General features: G+C 47.5%; 1 protein-coding gene across 4 annotated transcripts in view; it reads left to right on the top strand.

Moving 5' to 3' along the window:
• LOC147124841 (receptor-type tyrosine-protein phosphatase delta) overlaps window positions 1–20,088 on the top strand; it is a 148,983-nt gene that overhangs the window by 97,697 nt on the left and 31,198 nt on the right. The gene's annotated exons all lie outside the window — the stretch shown is intronic.

Below are 20,088 nucleotides of genomic sequence, written 5' to 3' on the forward strand. Positions count from 1 at the left end.
CACTGTGGAGGAGGAAGAGGCTGTGCAGCCAGACTCCTCAGAGGAAGCTCCAACCTCTGAGGGCGCAGCATCAGCAGAAGTAAGCGCACCCAGCACCAGCGCAGACACTCACACCTCGGGGGGACCTTCGGGACATAGAGTAGTGTTGTCACCTGGTGCTTCACAGCTCACAAGTGAGCCTCAGCAGATTCTGGAGACAGGGACAGCAGTGGAGAGTCCTCGTCGGAGGGCGCAGGACTCTGCCAGCTCAGCTCAGCTGCGCTGCATGTCGACCCTCTGCCTCTGGGTCTATCCACAAGAGAAGAGGTGATGGATCTCCATGTGCCTGTCGGAGGTGTCGTCTTTCAGATGAGACGTTAAACCGAGGCCCCGTCTGCTCTCTCAGGTGGACATAACGATCCCATGGCAGTATTTCGAAGAAGAGCAGAAGAGTTCTCTCTGGTGACCTGGCCAACATTTATCCCTCAATCAGCATCACTAAAAACAGATTAACTGATCATTATCACATTGTTGTTTGTGGGAGCTTGCTGTGAGCAAATTGGTTGCTGCGTTTCCTACATTGCAACAGTGACTACACTTCAAAAAGTACCTCATTGGCTGTAAAGTGCTTTGGGCCATCCGGTGGTCATGAAAGGCACTAAATAAATGCAAGTCTTTTTCTTCATTTGAAATTAATAAAGGTGCAGGAAGGAGGGAAGATTTGCAGGAGAGTGACTTTGTAGCATAGGAGTTGAGGGGAAGAACAACTAAATGTTAAAAATGCTAAACATAAATTTGTTAATCTTTCAAAGAATCTGCTGCATAGTTTTGACAGTTTTCATTCATTGTTCACCGTAAAGGAAGATTATTGTGGGTCTATTTTAATCAACTAGCCACTTTGCTATATGCTACTTAACGTAAAGCCCTTTATTTTTGTATGGCTTTCATTATTTTTTTTAACTGAATTAAACATAGTGATAAATTCCTAGTGAAATCTAATGCTGAGCATTAACATGTATCTATAAGTGTGAAGCAAATCCAATAAATTTATCAGTAATTTCTCAAAGAAAAATTTCACAGACTGAAAGGATTTTACACTGGCCCCAGCATCAGCTAAATTATTCACTGCTAATTGCAAATGGGTAATAACTGCGTTCCAGGTAGTAATCTGACCCAAGGCAGTAACCTGTGACATAAATAAAGATAGCTGTTAATGGAGTTGATCACCAAGCCTGCCGATCCTTTCAGTTCTATTTGGTTATCCCAGCCATGCTTGTTTGTAGTCAGTTATTTGAATGGTCAGTTATTTGAGTGCCACCCTATTCACATTGCCAGCAAATCCTGCCAAAATATAACTGCAGCTGCCGCATGTACATTTGCAACATTGGGCAAAATTTGGGAGATTTTCTCGATATCTTGTGCTGGGTCCTGGTTCTGCCTGCCCACTGATCGTGCAGACCACAAACAATACTGCCCCAAAACTCTCTGAATCTGGTTGCCATCGTCCTCTTGACATGGTTCCCCCAAGGCCTAAAGACCAGTGGTCAGGGCCTCCATGTCGGGGTGACTAACTAGTCTGGTTGTTTTTTTGTTAAGCGAGGTCAGATGCAGAGGCTTGTGAGACTTGTGCTCGCGACAGGTAACACTGCATCATTTCAAATTCTTCCCGGATATGGGCAAAGAGGATGGCACTGCCCTGTGCCATGATGCTAGTCACTTGTCTCAGGCCCTCTGAGATGACTCTTAGAGCCTCCGTGTAATTTTAGTGCTTATCCAGTATCCTCTTTAAAGCAAGCCCCTGAAGTCTGAGCCCTGACGCCTTGGAGCTAGGTTCTGACTCCTGCAGCACCCGCACAGCCCACGGTTAGAACTCCACCGTTCCCCCTCTCAGTATTTCAACAAGTATTCCAACTATTCAGGGCGTATTTAGAATGTTTCTGCTGCTTCCTCACATCTTTTCCATCCAACAACCCCCCCCTCCCCCCGCACTGTTACATTGCAGGTTGAATTTACACAGACCGCGCAATAATGAATATTCTAACTAGCTGAGCCCTTGATTCCCGTTGGGGTCAGCGCCGCAGCAATATGGTGGCTGAAAGTTTCCCTGCACTGTCGGTGGCGCAGTGAATGTCTCAGCTGACAGGTTTTTCTCTATCTTCCATGCTAAAAGCCCTGTTTACCATTTATTTTTAAAGATCTGACAAGCAGGCAGAAAAATTGATGCAGTGTTGAGCTGGCGTATCACTTGAACTCTTGTTTAATACTAAAGTGGACTTTGCTTGATTTAGCAGCTTGAACTAAATAGTAAAGGGGTGCGGTAGCATAGTGATCCAGAGATATGAGTTCAAATCCCACCATGGCAGCTGGGGAATTTAAATTCAGTTAAATAAATACATTTGGAATTTTAAAAAAGCTAGTAGCAGTAATTCAGTAATATTGACCATAAAACTAGAAGATTGTCGGGAAAACCGAACTGGTTCACTAATGTCCTTTAGGAAAGGAAGTCTGACCGATATGTGACTCCAGACACACAGCAAGGTGGTTGACTCTTAACTGCCCTCTGAAATGGCCTAACAAGTTACTCGGTTGTACCAAACCTCTACTGTGGGTCTACCTTCACCACACAGACTGCAGCGGTTCAAGAAGGCAGCTCACCACCACCTTCTCAAGGGCAATTAGGGATGGGCAATAAATGCCGGCCTTTCCAGCGACGCCCACATCCCGAGAAAGAATTTAAAAAACACCAGTTGATACATTTCTTCAGAACATTACTGCTTTACAGCCTGGGCTAAATTTTAACTTTACCACTCCCGGCACAAAGCGTCCAGCATATATCGGGTGCATACCTAATTTGTGGGGTCATGATTTTCAGTCCATTATTCGAAAAGATGAAAATTTACCCATATATGGAAGCATAAATAACTTTAGTTTCCTTTTTTTTAATAGAACCTTATATTCTGAGGTGAATATTAATGCCCAAAAACGAGTGGGTTGGATTCGGGTGCAGTGTTCCTGTTGAGCTGCGTGCAGCTCTCTGGCGGTCCCACGCAGGCCGTGCATCAGCTCTTATATCAGACAAACCACGCATGCGCGAACATTTGAATGGGCCGCGCAACCCATTAAAGGGGCCGCGCACCGGAAAAAAAATACGAGGGAGCATTGGTCGGGTGAGATGTAAACATTTTCAATATCTCAAACCCAACCTCAACCTGCCCACTTCCAGGTTTAACGAAGACAGGACGGGGGGGGGCAAGCAGCCATCCCGCTCCCAGGAGGCAGGTTGGGCATTTAAATATTATAACGAGGCTGGGAGCCTCACACTAGCAGCTTAAAACTCCACAGCACATGGGGGAAACCCAAACATCCGGGTTTTTCATTCGAATCCCCGCCCGTAAAACCCCCCCCTGTCAGTATCGGAGCCTCTGATCCTGTAGACTGCAGGCCAGGGACGATTTTCTTTGGTCACTATATAAACACATTCTAAAATAATACATTTATGATTTTACTAATAACAGTGTCTGTAACATGTAGGCCTAGAAATTCCCTACCTTAGCGCCGGCCGTTAACCTCGGTTTTCTTGAAAAAATGGCGACTGCCTTGCTTCCGGCCCGGACACAGCAGCCGCCATTTTGGAGAGGTCGATAGCGCTGCCATTGCCTGCGTTCCCCTCTCCAGTGCAAATGTGCAGATCGTGATGTGAATCGGCATGCAACGCCTGATTTGACGCCCGACTTTGATTTTGGATTTTGCCACATGCCATAACGCCCTTTCCTAACCACGCACGGAGGAACATGTGTGCAGCAGGTGTACAGGAACACTGTCAGTGCTTCTTAAAGGGATACAAACATCTTTCAGGTAAGTTTCGATTTCAGCTTTTGGAGTGTTATTTTTATATTTTATTGAAGCAGTGGCTTGGTGCAATACATTTAAAAAGTTCAGGTGTGCAGGGAGTGCTGCTGGATACTTGCGTTCATCGCTGGGCTGTGCGCTGAAATCATTCAGATCTGCAGGCAACACCAAAACAACGTGCTGCCTGCGATTTGTTTACGGGTGTGAGCAAATCTCACCCCGCGGTGCCACTGCCCGTTTACGGGCCTTATCGAATGTCTAGGCCAAGGTGACCAGAGGAAACCTAGTCCACTTTACTTAATGAGTGACCTTGTAAAATAGAAAGCCCAATTTAGACATTGATTGATTGATAATAGGACTGAATACTAATTCTTGGAAAACCTTAGAGGAGAGCTGAGAATGGGTCCTGTACAGGAGGCGATAAAAGTATCCATCTGATCAGAAGTTTAGAACTGCTTATGGCTCATGTGGAAAGTGACTTAGTCGTGAGATTTATCCTCAGGGCACAATTGCTGCAGATAGAATCATACAGCTGTCAAATCTATTAAATAAGAACATAAGAAATAGGAGCAGGAGTAGGCCAATCGGCCCCTCGAGCCTGCTCCACCATTCAATAAGATCATGGCTGATCTGATCCTAACCTCAAATCTACTATCACTCTCCATCCCACCCGAACCCATGTGATCGCCCGGGAGAGGTGAAAAACCAGATAAAAAAAACCCAATGGCCAATTTGGGAGAAAAAATCTGGGAAATTCCTCTCCGACCCATCTAGGCGATCGAAACTCGTCCAGGAGATCACTGTCCCTATATTTTCTACAGTACTTACCTTCTGTAAAGGCGATCTCCACCCCAGCCAGGAACAGGAATAAAACCATCTCCTGAAATCTAACAGAATTAGAACACAAGAAGTAGGAGCAGAACCAGGCTACATGGCCCCTGGGCCCGCTCCACTACCCACAGGGCCACGACCATTCCGAACCTAGACACATGTCCAATTTCTCTCCCCTTAACCTTCTCTGTTCTCAGGAGAACGATCCCAGCTTCTCTAGCCTCGCCACATAACTGAAGTCCCTCATCCCTGGTACAATTCTCGGAAATCTTGTCTTGTGGAATTAATCTACTTCGCTATAACCTTGATTGCTATCATCTCTCTCTCTCTCAGTCAAATTACTTTGGGTACATTTGAGAGATAGATACTCAAACTGTGCCATACTATCCGCGAAATGTAAAACTATACTGGAAGCCAATTTGGGACTTGGATGAGCAGGAATGAGGCTTGAAATGAGTATAAAACACAACCAACATGCAGATCAGAAAAACAGAACTGTCGAATGTGAAACCCCTTCTACAAGTCTCCACCTGAACGAGTTTCACATTCTGGGATAGTTCAATCCTGTTGGCAAGTATAGCAGTGGCTTCTTTCTCATTGGTCTTCTATAGCACTGATGTTTCAAATGGTTTTAAAATAGAATTCCATCCTTTTAGCATCATTCATTTTGAATTCTAGTCTGTTGTTGAGTCCTCATTCAAGTCACCTCTTTCTCACTCTACAATGACAAAGGAATAATAAATAAAATAAACATCTTGAACTATTCCTCTTAACTGAAATGTTCTTTTCAATTTTTTTGGGGGGGGGTGAGGATTGGGGTGTTTGTACTTGATATCAGTGCCTAGGATCTCCCCGTAAGCAGGGATAGGATGCAGAACAAAACTGCCTTAATCACAAACTCAGAAAAGACTCCCACCCCAAACTCTCTAACGTCATATTGTATTTTTTGAACCAGTCATCCTTGCAGCTTTCTGAGTGATGTTCCCAGTTAGAATGATGGTTAATTTTGTACCATAATTTTTTATTCAGTGGGAACTGGTTCAAGGTGGTGTAAACTCATTTGATTTAAACGCTCAGACTCACTCCCCAGAGGTGAAAGAACAATGTTCTCATGCGGTGTGCCACTCAGTGCAGCTAGTTGGAGTTAGTAACTCCTGGTGTGGAGATGCCGGTGTTGGACTGGGGTGGACAAATGTAAGAAGTCACACAACACCAGGTTATAGTCCCAACAGTTTTATTTGAAATCACAAGCTTTCGGAGCGCTGCTCCTTCATCAGGTGAAGTGGAGAGATGCCTATAGACACAGATTATATAGTCAGAGAATAATGCCAGATGATTGCAGGTAATCTTTCTAACTGCCATTTATCACACCTCGGCAGAGAGATAATCACAGCAATCAAAGGTGTGAATGGTGTCTAAACAGGTCAGTCAGGAAAACATTACATCAAAGAACAATGAGGTGGGGGTCACAAGGGGTAAAATGTTGCAGATGCTGGGGTCTGTATGAAAAACAAAAAACAGACAAAAAACATTTTCTTTGCTGGAAATCACAGCAGGTCCGGCCGCATCTGTGTAGAGAAAACAAGTCGTCATTGGTAGACAAGCAATGGCTAGCATTTAAAGAATTGATACATAATTTACTGCAAATATATATTCCTTTAAGGCACAAAAATCACACAGGAAAAGTGGTCCAACAGTGGCTAACAAGAGAAGTTAAAGATAGTATTAGATCAAAGGAAGAGGCTTATAATGTTGCCAAAAAGAGTAGTAAACCTGAGGATTATGAGGATTTTAGAATTCAGCAAAAGAGGACCAAGAAATTGATAAGGAAAGAGAAAAAAGAATATGAGAGTAAATTTGTTAAGAGACATAAAAACAGATTGTAAATGTTTTTACAGGTATGTAAATAGGAAGAGATTAGTGAAAGTAAATGTGGGCCCATTAGAGGCAGAGACAGGAAAAATTATACTGGGCAATAAGGAAATGCAGAGACATTAAACAAATACATCAGGCAGGATTTTCATTGGGCCGTGGAGGCGGGATTGGAGGCGTGTGGGGGGTTAAAATTGCGAAATTGGGGGGCACAAACCCATCCCGCCCCCAACCCGCCTCCATGCCAGTTTCAAAGGAGGCGGATAAACGACCTGTGCTGGGAGCCGCCTCCCTGAGGCGGGAAGGGGATTAGTGCCAATTAACTGCCTGTTAACAGGTAGTTAACAGGCAGTTTTTAGCCTAATCCCTATTTTTAACCCTGAAGTGTGGGATTCCCGACGGCTCCAAACCACGCCAAGTTAGCGAGGGGGACCGTCGGGCTGAAGGGCTTGGAGGGTTCGAGATGTCCGGTGTTCAGGTGAGTGATGGGTGCATGAGTGCAGAGGTAAGTGTGTTTGGTGTGTGTAAAGTGTTTAAAGAAGTTTAATTACCTTTACTTACCTTTACAGCCTTCTTTCCTTCAGGTCTCGGGAGTCCCTCATCTCACCAGCACAGAAAGCAGAATGGCCACGAGCTGGCAAAAGTTGCAGCTTTCTGTGCTGGAGAGATCTCTAAATCAGCCTGAAAGGAAGGAATTAACTTAGTGTACAGATTGTCAGTGTTTGACAGCTTCAAAGAGCTGCCAAACACTGATATTTCATCTGTCATAAGCTCTTGACAGATGAAATGTCAATCTGTGACGTCACCGGGTGACCCTTAATTGGCCTGCTGAGCCCACTGGGCGGGCTCAACAAGGTCAATCAAGTCAAAATCGCGGGCGGGACTACAACCCCAAAAGTTGTAGTCCCACCTCCTACACGCCTCCAGTCTCAAAATCCAGTCCATTGTATCTGTCTTCGCGGTAGAAGACACAAAAAGCATTCCACAAATAATGGGGAACCAAGGGTCTGGAGAGAATGAGGAACATAAAGAAATCAGTATAAATAAAGACAAGGGGGGAAAAATTCAGTTGGTTTGCGCCTCCCGTTAGCGCCTTAAGAGGCTAATGGAGCGCAAAGCAACTGGCGCCTGGGCGAGGCGATATCTGCGCCTCTCGCGGAATTGACCGGACATTTTGCGGCGGCGCTAAACAATACCGCCCGATCTCCTGCGCATGCAGATCTTGACATCATTCGAGTGTGCAATGTCCTTGTGGCGCCCCGGAACAGAAATTGAGTGGCGCCCCCCTCCTTTCCGCCTGGCGCAACCAATGACAGGTAGACTGGAACGCATCCCAGTCGCTGTGGGGCTGGGGGTGCGCTATTTAAAGGGGCCTCTTCCTGGTTTTTTGTGTGGTAGACATATTTGCACCACTCGTTCTGAGAGAGAGAGAGAGAGAGGGAGAGAGATTTTGAGTGAGAGAGAAAGAGAGACTTCTGCATTGAGTCAACGCTGTCTGAAGTAGTTTTGGCTTCTGACCATAACTTTGCAGGTACTTTGGTTTTTGACCTTCATTACTTTGATTGCCATGATACTATGGGGGCTGCACTGATTGGGGGCGTCGTCCTGCGCCAGCAGATTTGGAGGGCACAGGGACACAGAGAGAGTGGCAATCATGGCCAGACGGAGGAGGGCCAACAGGCCTCGGTACAGGAGACCTTACCCTCCCAGGGTATTTCGCCAACAATTCTCCTACATTAATATGTCTGAGGAGCAGTGTTTGTGAAGGCTGTGCTTCAGCAAGGAGGTGGTCACTGAGCTCTGCCACCTGCTGCAGCCAGATCTGCAGCCTCAACTGAGGAGCAGGACGTCTCTGTCGGTGGCAGTGAAGATAACAGTGGCTCTGAACTTTTATGCCACCGGCTCATTTCAATCAGCTACTGGGGACATCGCCAATATCTCCCAGTTCGCGGTGCATTGCTGCATCCGTCAGGTCACAAATGCCCTCTATAAAAGGAGACGAGAGTACATCTCTTTCCCCATAACCCCGGACAAGCAGCAAGAACGCGCAATGGCTTTGCTAGGATAGCGGGCTTCCCCATGGTGCAGGGCGCCATTGACTGCATGCATGTGGCTTTGCGTGCTCCGCATGAGAATGCCGAGGATTTCCGCAACCGAAAGGGGTTCCATTCCTTAAACGTTCAGTTGGTCTGTGACCACAGACAGCTGATACTCGCTGTCAATGCCCACTATCCTGGCAGTAGCCACGATGCATTCATCCTGCGCCAGACTACTGTGGCAGAACTTTTCCAGGCACCGCATCACCCAGGTGGTTGGCTTCTCGGGGACAAGGGATATCCACTGTGCACCTGGCTGATGACACCGCTCCATACGCCCAACACCCCTGCTGAGCTGCGGTACAACGAGAGCCATCAAGCTACCAGGAACATCGTTGAGCACACAATCGGCATGCTCAAGCAGTGGTTCCTCTGTCTGGACCACTCAGGAGGAGCCCGACAGTACTCGCCAGAGCGAGTCTCCCACTTCGTTGTTGTGTGCTGCATGCTACATAACCTGGCAATCCTCAGGACCCAGCCAATGCCACCAGGCCTTGGAGCACCACCAGAGGAGGAGGAGGAAGATGAGGAGGATGATCATCAGCAGCACCAAGGCGGGAGGGAGGCCCACAATGTAGAAACTGGAAGGGCTGTCCGTCAACGACTGATAGCAAACCGCTTCTAGGCCCCTACTGAGGAAATGGCTTCTGCCATTGAGAACAACATGAATGAAACCAACCCGCAACCCCTAAGCCGGCCAAGGCAACAATGAGTGCAAAGACCAAACATGTACATTTTGAATACAAAAATGTATTTATTTTACAAACTCTGCGTGTGTCATTTCCGCATGACAAACTAATAGAAAGAAACACAAAAAAAACAGTCATTAACATAACTGGTTCTCACAACCTGGAGATATTGTCCAAAACACTGAAAAAAATTTGACCACGAACCTCGGCCTTTAATAAAAAAATGAACAACATTTTGTCACACCTCCTACTTTTTGCCCTTCGAGTGTGATCTTCCCTTGCGCACTTCCCCCCTTCCCACCCTACTGCTCCTCCGTAATGGGGCCCCAGTGGCTGCAGCAAGGCTGGTGGAAGGCTGCTGATTGTCACAACCTGAGACTGCAGATACCCTTGAAGGATGGCCTCGACCAGCTCTGGGTCTGGAGGGCCCGGCTGCAGACTGCACCAGCTCTGCATGGGCGGCAGCAGTCTGTCCTACAGGCGGTGGCAAGTGCAGTGGAGAAGTGACAGTGGTGGCAGCAGGAATGCTGCCATCTTGAGAGAGGACAGCAACTCCCTGCTCGACCGACACACTGGCACTCCCACGGGGCAGCGCATCAGCATCCGGAGCAATCTGCTGGAGCACAGATTGCTGGCCTGCTGCGGCGCGGTGAGAGCCCCAGGGAAATGTGTCCGAACCAGCGAGGATGGCAGCAGTCAGTGCTCGTGTGGCCTCAATCTGAGTCTGCATGAGATCAGTCAGAGATGGGGTCATGGCAGCCAGTGACTGAATTGCAGCACTAAGCATTTGCGTGGCATCCGCATGTGCTACAGCGAAGTGCTCCACACATGTTGCCAGTGATTCAATGGATTCGGGCACCCTTCCCACTGCACCCATGAGCTCAGTGTGCATGTCCACCACCTGGGTGTTAATTTCAACGATGAGCCGCTCCTCCTCTGCGTCCAGTGCAGCAGGACTCGCTGGCATACTCTCCCTCCGGGGAGAAGGCCCCCGAGCTTCTCTACCCCCATCGCGTTGCTGCAGCCCGCTGGGTCCTAGAGCTTCAGCCTCATCAGACCCTTCCCCCCTGCTCCCCTCCAGGGAAGGCGTGTTCCCTGTGTGGGCATGGGCTTCCTCGGGAGAGGGTGGCGCTGATGCTGTGGCTTCCTCTTCCTCCTCGCCTGCAGCTTCACTCCCACTGGCAGCTTGAGGGCCCGTCTCCTCAGCTGGTGAATCACCATCTGAAAGCTGGGAGGTACAAGAGTGGCTTTAGCGTGAGGACAGGGTGGCAGTAAGGGAGGAATGAGTGCAGCGATTTAGTAAGTTGGATTGAAAGTGTCAAAGGCTGGTGTTGTGAGGGACAAGTGGAAGGAGAGAGGACAAAAAGGTGATGACCTTACCATTGCTGTCCAGAACGGGGTTGGCGTCTCCAGTGGCGATGGAACCGATCACCCAGCTTGCCACAATCCTGCACACCTCAAGATCGCTGAGGGGTTGCAGCTGAGGCTGCCCTCCACCCGTCCGTTGCTGCTGTCTCCTATTATGAGATAGCTTCGCCTGCAAGAAAAAGGACGGCGTCTGAGTAAATATACAGCCATGGTCTTGCCTGATGTGCCTCCCATAGTTGAATAGCCCTTACTGTATGCAGCCATGGTCTTGCCTGATGTGCCTCCCATAGTTGAATAGCCCTTACTGTATGCAGCCATGGTCTTGCCTGATGTGCCTCCCATAGTTGAATAGCCCTTGCTGTATGCAAAGTGTGGAATGTGCATGTGTGTTTGATGAAAGGGCCATAGGTATTGGATGAGTGTTGGGCATTGGGGCTTTAAAGACCCTCTGGCCATAGAGTGAGGTTGAGATGGAGGGATGGAGAGGTATTGAAAAAAAGCCACTCACCCTGACGACCCGAGTGAGGTCGTTGAACTTTTTTCTACATTGGATATGGGTCCTGGGCACCATGCTCCTAGAGGAGACGCTCTGAGCCACCTCCCTCCACACTCTTCTGTACTCGCGCGGCAAAGGCCTCCTGCCACTCTCTGGGTACAGTATAGATCTTCTATGCTCCACCGCGCCAACCAGAGCCTCCAAGACCCGCTCGCTGAAGCGCTGTGCTCGCTCCCTGGCCCTCCCCATAGTCCTTGCCTGCAAGATTTAGCCACAGATCTGTCCAGGCCAAGATTCAAGGCTCCAATGAGCAGGGTGTGGCTGGAGAGCAAGATCGACCCTCCTCCCCTTTAAGAACTGGCGGGCGCCAGTGTGTCTGTGTTCAATCGCTAACTGACAGCACCTGCGCTGCGCCCGCGCTCTGAGGTAGCACCTCGCTCCTCGGCCTTTGCGCCTTAAAAGAGGTGTGTAGCACCTGATTTAGCGCTCCAATCACCTTCAGGGGCGATAAAAGCCAAGTTTGCCGTCGGAGGCAATAATTAGTGCCAGGCGCTAAATTTTGCGCACGGCCGATAACGGCACCCCAAACGGGGCGATACTGAATTTCTCCCCCATAGTACTAGAGAAATTAATGGGACTAAGTGGCGACAAACCCCCTTGACGGTCTGCATCCTGGGATTTTAAAAAGGCAGCTGCAGAGATAGTGGATGCACTGGTATTAATCTTCCAGAATTCCCTAGATTCTAGAACAGTCCCCAAGGTTTGGAAAGTAGCAAACATAACCCCGCTATTTAAGAATGGAGGAAGAGAAAAAACAGGGAACTATAGGCCAGTTAGCCTGACATCAGTAGTAGGCAAAATGCTAGAATCTATTATTAGGGACTTGGTAACAGGGTACTTAGAAAATCATGATATGATTAGTCAGAGTTAACATGGTTTTATGAAAGGGAAATCATGTTTGACAAATTTGTTAGAGTTTTTTGAAGATGTAACTAGTAGGAGATGGTTTCCTGGATCAGTATGTAGAGGAACCAACTAGGGAACAGGCTATTCTGGATCTGGTACTGTGTAATGAGAAAGGGCTAATCAATAATTTTGTGGTAAAGGGGCCTTTAGAGACAAGTGACCATAATATGATTGAATTTTACATTAAGTTTGAGAGTAATGTAGTCCAATCTGAAACTAAGGTCTTCAATCTAAACAGAGGAAACTACAAGGGTATGAGGGACAAGTTGGCCATGGTAGATTGGGAGACTACACTAAAAGGTATGAAGGTGGACATACAATGGCTAACATTCAAGGAAATAATGCATAATTTGCAATAAACATATATTCCTCTCGGGCATGAAAACCCAAAAGGAAAAGTGATCCAACCATGGCTAACAAAATAAATTAAAGCTAGTATTAATTCAAAGGAGGAAGCTTATAAAGTTGCCAGAAAAAGCGGTTAGCCTGAGGATTGGGATCACAATCTATATCAATGATTTGGATGAGGGGACTAAATGTAACATTTCCAAATTTGCTGATGATGCAAAGCTAGGTGGCAGTGTCAGTTGTGAAGAGGATGTGAAGAGGCTTCAAGGGGATCTCGACAGGCTCAGTGAATATAATGTGGATATAATGTGGATAAATGTGAAGTTATCCACTTTGGTGGAAAAAACAGAAAGGCAGAGTATTTCCTAAATGGTGAAAGGTTGGGGAATGCAGATGCTCAAAGGGACCTGGGTGTCCTTGTACATGAGTCATTGAAAGTGAATGTGCAGGTGCAGCAAGCCATTAGGAAGGCAAATGGTATGCTGGCCTTCATTACAAGAGGATTTGAGTACAGGAGTAAAGAAGTCTTACTCCAATTATATAGGGCCTTGGTGAGACCACACCTGGAGTACTGTGTCCAATTTTGGTCTCCTTACCTAAGGAAGGATATACTTGCCATAGAGGGAGTGCAACGAAGGTTTACGAGATTGATTCCTGGGATGGCGGGATTGTCGTATGAAAAGAGATTGAGTAAACTGGGCCTGTATTCTCTTGAATTCAGAAGAATGAGAGGGGATCTCATTGAAGCATACAAAATTATTACAGGGCTTGATAGGGTGGATGCTGGGAGAATGTTTCCCTTGGCTGGGGAGTCTAAAACCAGGGGCCACAGCCTCAGGATAAAGGGTAGGCCATTCAGGACTGAGATGAGAAGAAATTTCTTCACACAGAGAGTGGTGAATCTTTGGAATTCTCTACCCCAGAGGGCTGTGGAGGCTCAGTCATTGAGTATATTCAAAACAGAAGTCGATAGATTTCTGACTAGTAAAGGCATCAAGGGATATGACGATAGAGCCGGTGAATGAAGATGAGGCAGAAGATCAGCAGGCTTGAATGGGCCAAATGGCCTACTCCTGCTCCTATTTGTTATGTTCTTAGGACGGATAAGGGAACCAGTGGATGTAGTGTATTTTGATTTTCTAAAAGCATTTGATAAGGTGATACACAAGAAGTTATTACACAAAATTAGGACCCATGGGATTGGGGGTAATATATTAGCATGGATTGAGGATTAGTTAATGGACAGAAAACAGAGTAGGAATAAATGGGACATTTTCGGGTTGGCAGGCTGTAACTAGCAGGGTGCCACAAGAATCAGTGCTTGGGCCTCAGCTGCTATTTACGATCTATATTAATGACTTAGATAAGGGGACTGAGTGTAATGTATCCAAGTTTGCTGATGATACAAAGTTAGGTGGGAAAGTAAGCTGTGCGGAGGACGCAAAGAGGCTGCAGAGAGATATAGACAGGTTGACTGAGTGGGCAAGGACATGGCAAATGGAATACAATGTGGGGCAGTGTGAAGTTATCCACTTTGGTCGGAAAAACAAAACTGCAGAATATTTTTTGAATGGTGAGAGACTGGGAAATGTTTGCATTCAGAGGGACCTGGGTGTCCTTGTACATGAATCACAGAAAGTTAACATGCAGGTACTGCAAGCCATTAGGAAAACAAATGGTATGTTAGCTTTTGTTACAAAGGGATTAGAGTATAAGAGTAAAGAAGTCTTACTACCCTGTACAATTATACAGGGCATTGGTGAGGCCACACCTGGAGTAGTGTGTATAGTTCTGGTCTCCTTACCTGAGGAAAGACATACTTGCCTTAGAGGGAGTGCAATAAAGGTTCACTAGACTAGTTCCTGGGATGAGGGGATTGTCCTATGAGGAGAGATTGAATAGACTAGGCCTATATTCTCTAGAGTTTAATCGAATGAGAGGTGATCTCATTGAAACATAAAATTCTTAAGGGGCTTGGTAGGGTAGATGCTGAGAAAATGTTTCCCCTGGCTGGGGATTCTGGAACACGGGGTCACAGTCACAGAATAAGGGGTAGGCCATTTAGGACTGAGATGAGGAGAAATGTCTTCACTCAAAGGGTGGTGAATCTTTGGAATTCTCTACCCCAGAGGGCTGTGGATGCTCAGTCGCTGAAGGTAAGCATGCAGGTGCAGCAGGCGGTTAAGAAGGCAAATGGTATGTTGGCCTTCGTAGTAAGAGGGTTCGAGTACAGGAACAAGGATGTCTTGCTACAGTTGTACAGGGCCTTGGTGAGACCGCACCTTGAGTATTGTGTGCAGTTTTGGTCACCTTACCTGAGGAAGGACGTTCTTGCCATGGAAGGAGTGCAGCGAAGATTCACCAGGCTGATACCTGGGATGGCAGGAATGACGTATGAGGAGAGATTGTGTCGATTGGGCTTATACTCACTGGAGTTTAGAAGATTGAGAGGGGATCTCATCGAAACCTATAAAATTCTGTCACTCCTGGACAGACTAGATGCAGGAAGGATGTTTATGATGGCCGGGGAGTCCAGAACCAGGGGTCATAGTCTAAGGATAAGGGGTAAGCCATTTAGGACTGAAATGAGGAGGAATTTCTTCACCCAGAGAGTGGTGAACCTGTGGAATTCTCTGCCACAGAGGGCGGTGGAGGCCAGTTCATTAAATATATTCAAAAAAGAGTTGGATATATTTCTTAAGGCTAAAGGGATATGGGGAGAAGGCAGGGACAGGGTACTGAATTTGTATGATCAGCCATGATCTCATTGAATGGCGGAGCAGGCTCGAAGGGCCGAATGGCCTACTCCTGCTCCTATCTTCTATGTTTCTATGTTTCTATATTCAAGACAGAGTTCGATAAATTTTTGGGAACTAAGGAAATTAAGGGATATGGGGATAGTGCAGGAAGGTGGAGTTGAGGTAGAAGATCAGCCATGATCTTGTTGAATGGCGGAGCAGGCTCGAAGGGCCAAATGGCCCACTCCTGCTCCTATTTCTTATGTTCTTATGAAGCTTATTACCTTTATATTCTGAATACAAATGACCACTGCTATTTAAAGTCATAACTAAATGAAACCACTTACTTTTTTTTTATTCATTCACGGGATCTGGGCGTCGCTGGCAAGGCCAGCATTTATTGCCCATTCCTAATTGCCCTTGAGAAGGTGGTGGTGAGCCGCTGCCTTGAGCCGCTGTAGTCCGTGTGGTGAAGGTGCTCCCACAGTGCTGTTAGGGAGGAAGTTCCAGGATTTTGACCCAGCGACGATGAAGGAACAGCGATGTACTTCCAAGTCAAATACTGAAAGGGTTTCTATTATATCTGAGAGTAAGAAAGAATTTGCATTTATATAGTACCTTTCACGTTCTCGGGACGTCCCAAAGGGTTTCAAATCCAATTAAGTACTTTTGAACTGTAGCCACTGTACTAATGTAGACCAACATGGTAGCCAACATGGTAGGCAAGGCCCCGTTAACTGCAATGAAGTAATTGAGCAGATAATCTATTTTTAGTGGTATTGGTTGAGAGGTAAATGTTGGCCAGGACACTGGGGAGAAGTCCCCTGCTCTTCTGAAGATTGTGCCATGGGATCTTTTATGTTTACCTGAAAAGACAGACAGGGCCTCAGTTGAACATTTCATCTGAAAGACGGCACCTCCAATAGTGCAGCACTCCCTCTGCAGTACTGCGGGGAAGTCTCAACCGAGATTATGTGCTCAAGTCTCTGCAGTGGTGCTTGAACCCGTAATCTTCTGACCTAGAGGTGAGTGTGCTCCCTCTGAGCCAAGGCTGACAGCTATGTCCAAAGAAATTGTGATTATTTCTGAGCTAACATTGCATCTGTGAGTTCCACATAAATAAATAATCCAGACTAAAATGTGGTGATGGCTTATTCACTTAGCTGCAACTGTAATATTGTGACAGTTGTTCAGTTAGGTTGTGACAAACAGATTACTTAGTTCACTTTCAGTTGTCTGTTGATTGTAAAATGTAAAAAAAAATCATTTGTCTGAAGAATTTAGAAGTTTGGAAGGAAAATTCCTCTGTTTTTAATTTTTAAAATTAATCAGTTCTTTTAATTACTCTGGTCATTGACTAACAAACATTGAGGCAAACATTAACCATTATATGTGTCACTACCACCCCCCGATCAGTACATCTGGCGTTACCCTCCCCTTCTGACCCACGGACTAATCACTGAATATACCATTGCCTTGTATACTGACCAATTATTAACCATTGCACACACATCAGCTATGTTTTACTGAATCAGCTAATGCACATTCAGAATTTACATTTTCAAGCACACTTTTTGGCCTCAGTAGACCCATTAGGCATTGTTCAGTCCTTTCTCTCTGCCTCTTTCCCTGCTTGCAGCAAAAGGATTGACAGATTTTACACTTCTGCTTGCCCTCGTTATTCCTCGTCCTGCCTTAACTGCGACTCTTCCTAAGCTTCTATTCGCCCCTCCCACTTGGCTTTTTTGACATTCTTACTCCAGGTGGCTTAATTCCTCAAGATACCAGTCACGTCACATGTTCTCATTTTCACCCCACTGTAGCCAGTACCACAGATAATAGAGCTGCTTCCCCAATCGGGTGGTTTCCCATCCAGCACGTCCTGCAAGTGTGTTTCGACATTAGGTACAGGTAATCAGCCCTAGAAAGATAGCTTGCACCAGAACACAGATCCACACTTTTCTGAACTGTATATCTTCAGATTAATGCTCGCCTTCGAGACAGAAGGTTGTGGGTTCAAGTCCCACTCCAGAGACTTGAGCACATAAATCTAGGTTGACTCTCCAGTGCAGTATTGAGGGAGCGCTGCACTGTCGGAGGTGTCATCTTTCAACCAGTGTCACTAAAACAAATGGGGGGGCTAACGGGGCGCAAATCATCTAGCACCTGGGTGCGGCGCCGCTAACGCCTCCTGCGAAATTCAGTGGGTGGTTAGCGGCGGCGCTAACCGTTAGCGCCGCAGGGCGCTGCACCGCTGGCGATGATGTCATCGCCGTGCGCAGTGTCCCAGCTGTAATATTGGGTGGCGCCCCACCCCCCCGACGTACCACCGGATGCTATGTCCGCCGGGGCCAGGGGGGCCTACCTGTGGCCGGGGTGACGCTCGTTAAAAGTGAGGTGGTGGGTGGCCATTTTTGTTGTTGGCAGCCTGCCAGCACCCGGCCCCCGTGAAGACCCCCCGCGGGGTGCCGGATGCTCTCCATTAGCCCGGCACTCCCGATCCCTGGTGGCCCAGCTGGGCGCTGGGGCGGCTGCGCCAGGCCCCTTCCCTCCTCCCTCTCGGGGCACTACCTGGGGAAATCGGCTGCGGGGACGCTAACTTTTTCAGGAGGCTAAAATTAGCGCCCCGGCGAAGGTATTGGGTGCTACCCAATTTTTACCCCATGATCTCTTTGCTATTTATGGGTCCATGCTGAGCGCAAATTGGCTGCCGTGTTCCCTACATTACAACAGTGATGACACTTCAAAAGTAGTTCATTGGTTGTAAAGCGCTTTGGGACATCCTGAGGTTGTGAAAGGCGCTATATGAATGTAAGTTCTTTGTTTCTTTCTTTAATGCCAAAAATACCAATTTGGATAAGTTCAGATTTGTAAGTGCCTATATTTTTAAATAATGTAACAGAGTGTACAATCTCACCACAGCTAACAAGCACATGCTTCATACTCAGGATAGTGGATTCTGAGCAGTTTCATCCACCCTAGAAGCAGGAACATAGGTAGGAACTGCCACCGTTTGGATTTGCACACTCCCTGTGTGCTTGAGTCCCTGGTGAGCTGGAGAAGTCTGTTTTCCTGCTTGCCAACAAGGTCTGAAAATTTAGAGTTCAGGTTCCAAAGACTTGCACTTCAGACTTTACAAAACAAAGTCAGCAGCCAAAGTATTAATTTACCTTAGAGTTCATCTTTAACTTGAAATAGAAAAATAAAAATACTGAATATTTCAGTACTTTTCTTTCAAATTAAATGGCCACAAGTGTTATAAACATAATATTCTGTGAGGGGCCAATGAAGTATGACTTTTATTTCCATTCATGAGGTTTGCCATGACTCATTTACGGACACAAAAATTGTATTTCACCAGTCCCTCTAGCGTGTCCTCCATATATACAACCACAAGTGCATTTCTGAGCAGTTTATTATCAGAATACTAATGAATCTGCACAGGAGCAAAGACTGACTAAACAACAAAGAAGAAATGGACCTTACCACTGCAAAACTCTCTTTGACTTCCCTTGTTTTGATCATTTGTAAGGTGCATTATTTTAATTAATTTCACTTCATAAACTGTTGCTCACAAACCCGCTAAGGAGAAATATACAAAAATAGAAAATTTGCCGCTGCATAAGAGAGAGTGAAGTTGCTTTTTTTTGGGTGGAATTAAAATCGGAAAACAAGACTGTTGGAAACGCAGTACAGGTAGACTACCCTTTATCCGGACTTCCGAAAACCGAAACCCTCTAAAAACCGAAGGTTTTTTCGTTCAGCGTAAGTCGTGCGTACGACTTAAGCTGAACGAAAAAACCTTCGGTTTTTAGAGGGTTCCGGTTGCGGAAGTTCGGATAAAGGGTAAGTCGTGCGCACGACCCCCCGCCAGCCCCGACAACCGCCGACCCCTCCGCGGATCCCGACAACCGCCGACCCCCCCGCGGACCCCGCCAGCCCCGACAACCGCCGACCCCGCCAGCCGCCGACCCCCCCGCGGACCCCGCCAGCCCCGACAACCGCCGACCCCGCCGACCCCCCCGCGGACCCCGACAACCGCCGACCCCGCCAGCCGCCGACCCCCCCCGCGGACCCCGCCAGCCCCGACAACCGCCGACCCCCCCGCGGACCCCGCCAGCCCCGACAACCGCCGACCCCGCCAGCCGCCGACCCCCCCGCGGACCCCGCCGGCCCCGACAACCGCCGACCACCCCGCCAGCCCCGACAACCGCCGACCCCCCCGCGGACCCCGCCAGCCCCGACAACCGCCGACCCCCCCGCCGGCCCCGACCCCCGCCGACCCCGACTGACTTACGCTGAGCGTCAGCGTAAGTCGTGCGCGCGGACCCCCGCCGACCCACCTTCCGAAATCCGAAATTCTCCTTTATCCGAAACTCGGCTGGTCCCGAGGTTTTCGGATAAAGGATAGTCTACCTGTATTCCGAAAGTAGCTATTAGGGAGGGGATTTTACCAGCCCCGAGAAGGCAGTTTGGAGGCGGGACTGCCGGGAAAATGGCAGAATCTGGGGGTGGGTACCCATCCTGCCCCCAACCTGCTGGGCGGGGTTAACAAGGTCAATCAAGGGAACATAGCATGGGTTGGCCAGAAGCCAATGGAGGTGGGATTAAACCCGACAAGTGGGAGTCCCGCCTCCAAAAGCTCCCAATTGACAAAATCCAGCCCCTTGTATTAGGACCTGTGCTAGTTAATAAAATGGAGCCATGGACTGAGCTTTGATTGGTTTGAAACAGGTACTTGCTCACAGCGATGCAGAGCTGACAGACCCAAGTTACACGGCAAGCTCTGCATCACTGTCTAGTCTAGGGAATGATCGTCACTAGTGTCCACATGCTGGTTTAATCGGTGGGACAGT

Source organism: Somniosus microcephalus, chromosome 1 (assembly GCF_052327205.1).
Source record: "Somniosus microcephalus isolate GS21.2 chromosome 1, FLI_Smic_1.0, whole genome shotgun sequence".
NCBI classification, from domain to species: domain Eukaryota; kingdom Metazoa; phylum Chordata; class Chondrichthyes; order Squaliformes; family Somniosidae; genus Somniosus; species Somniosus microcephalus.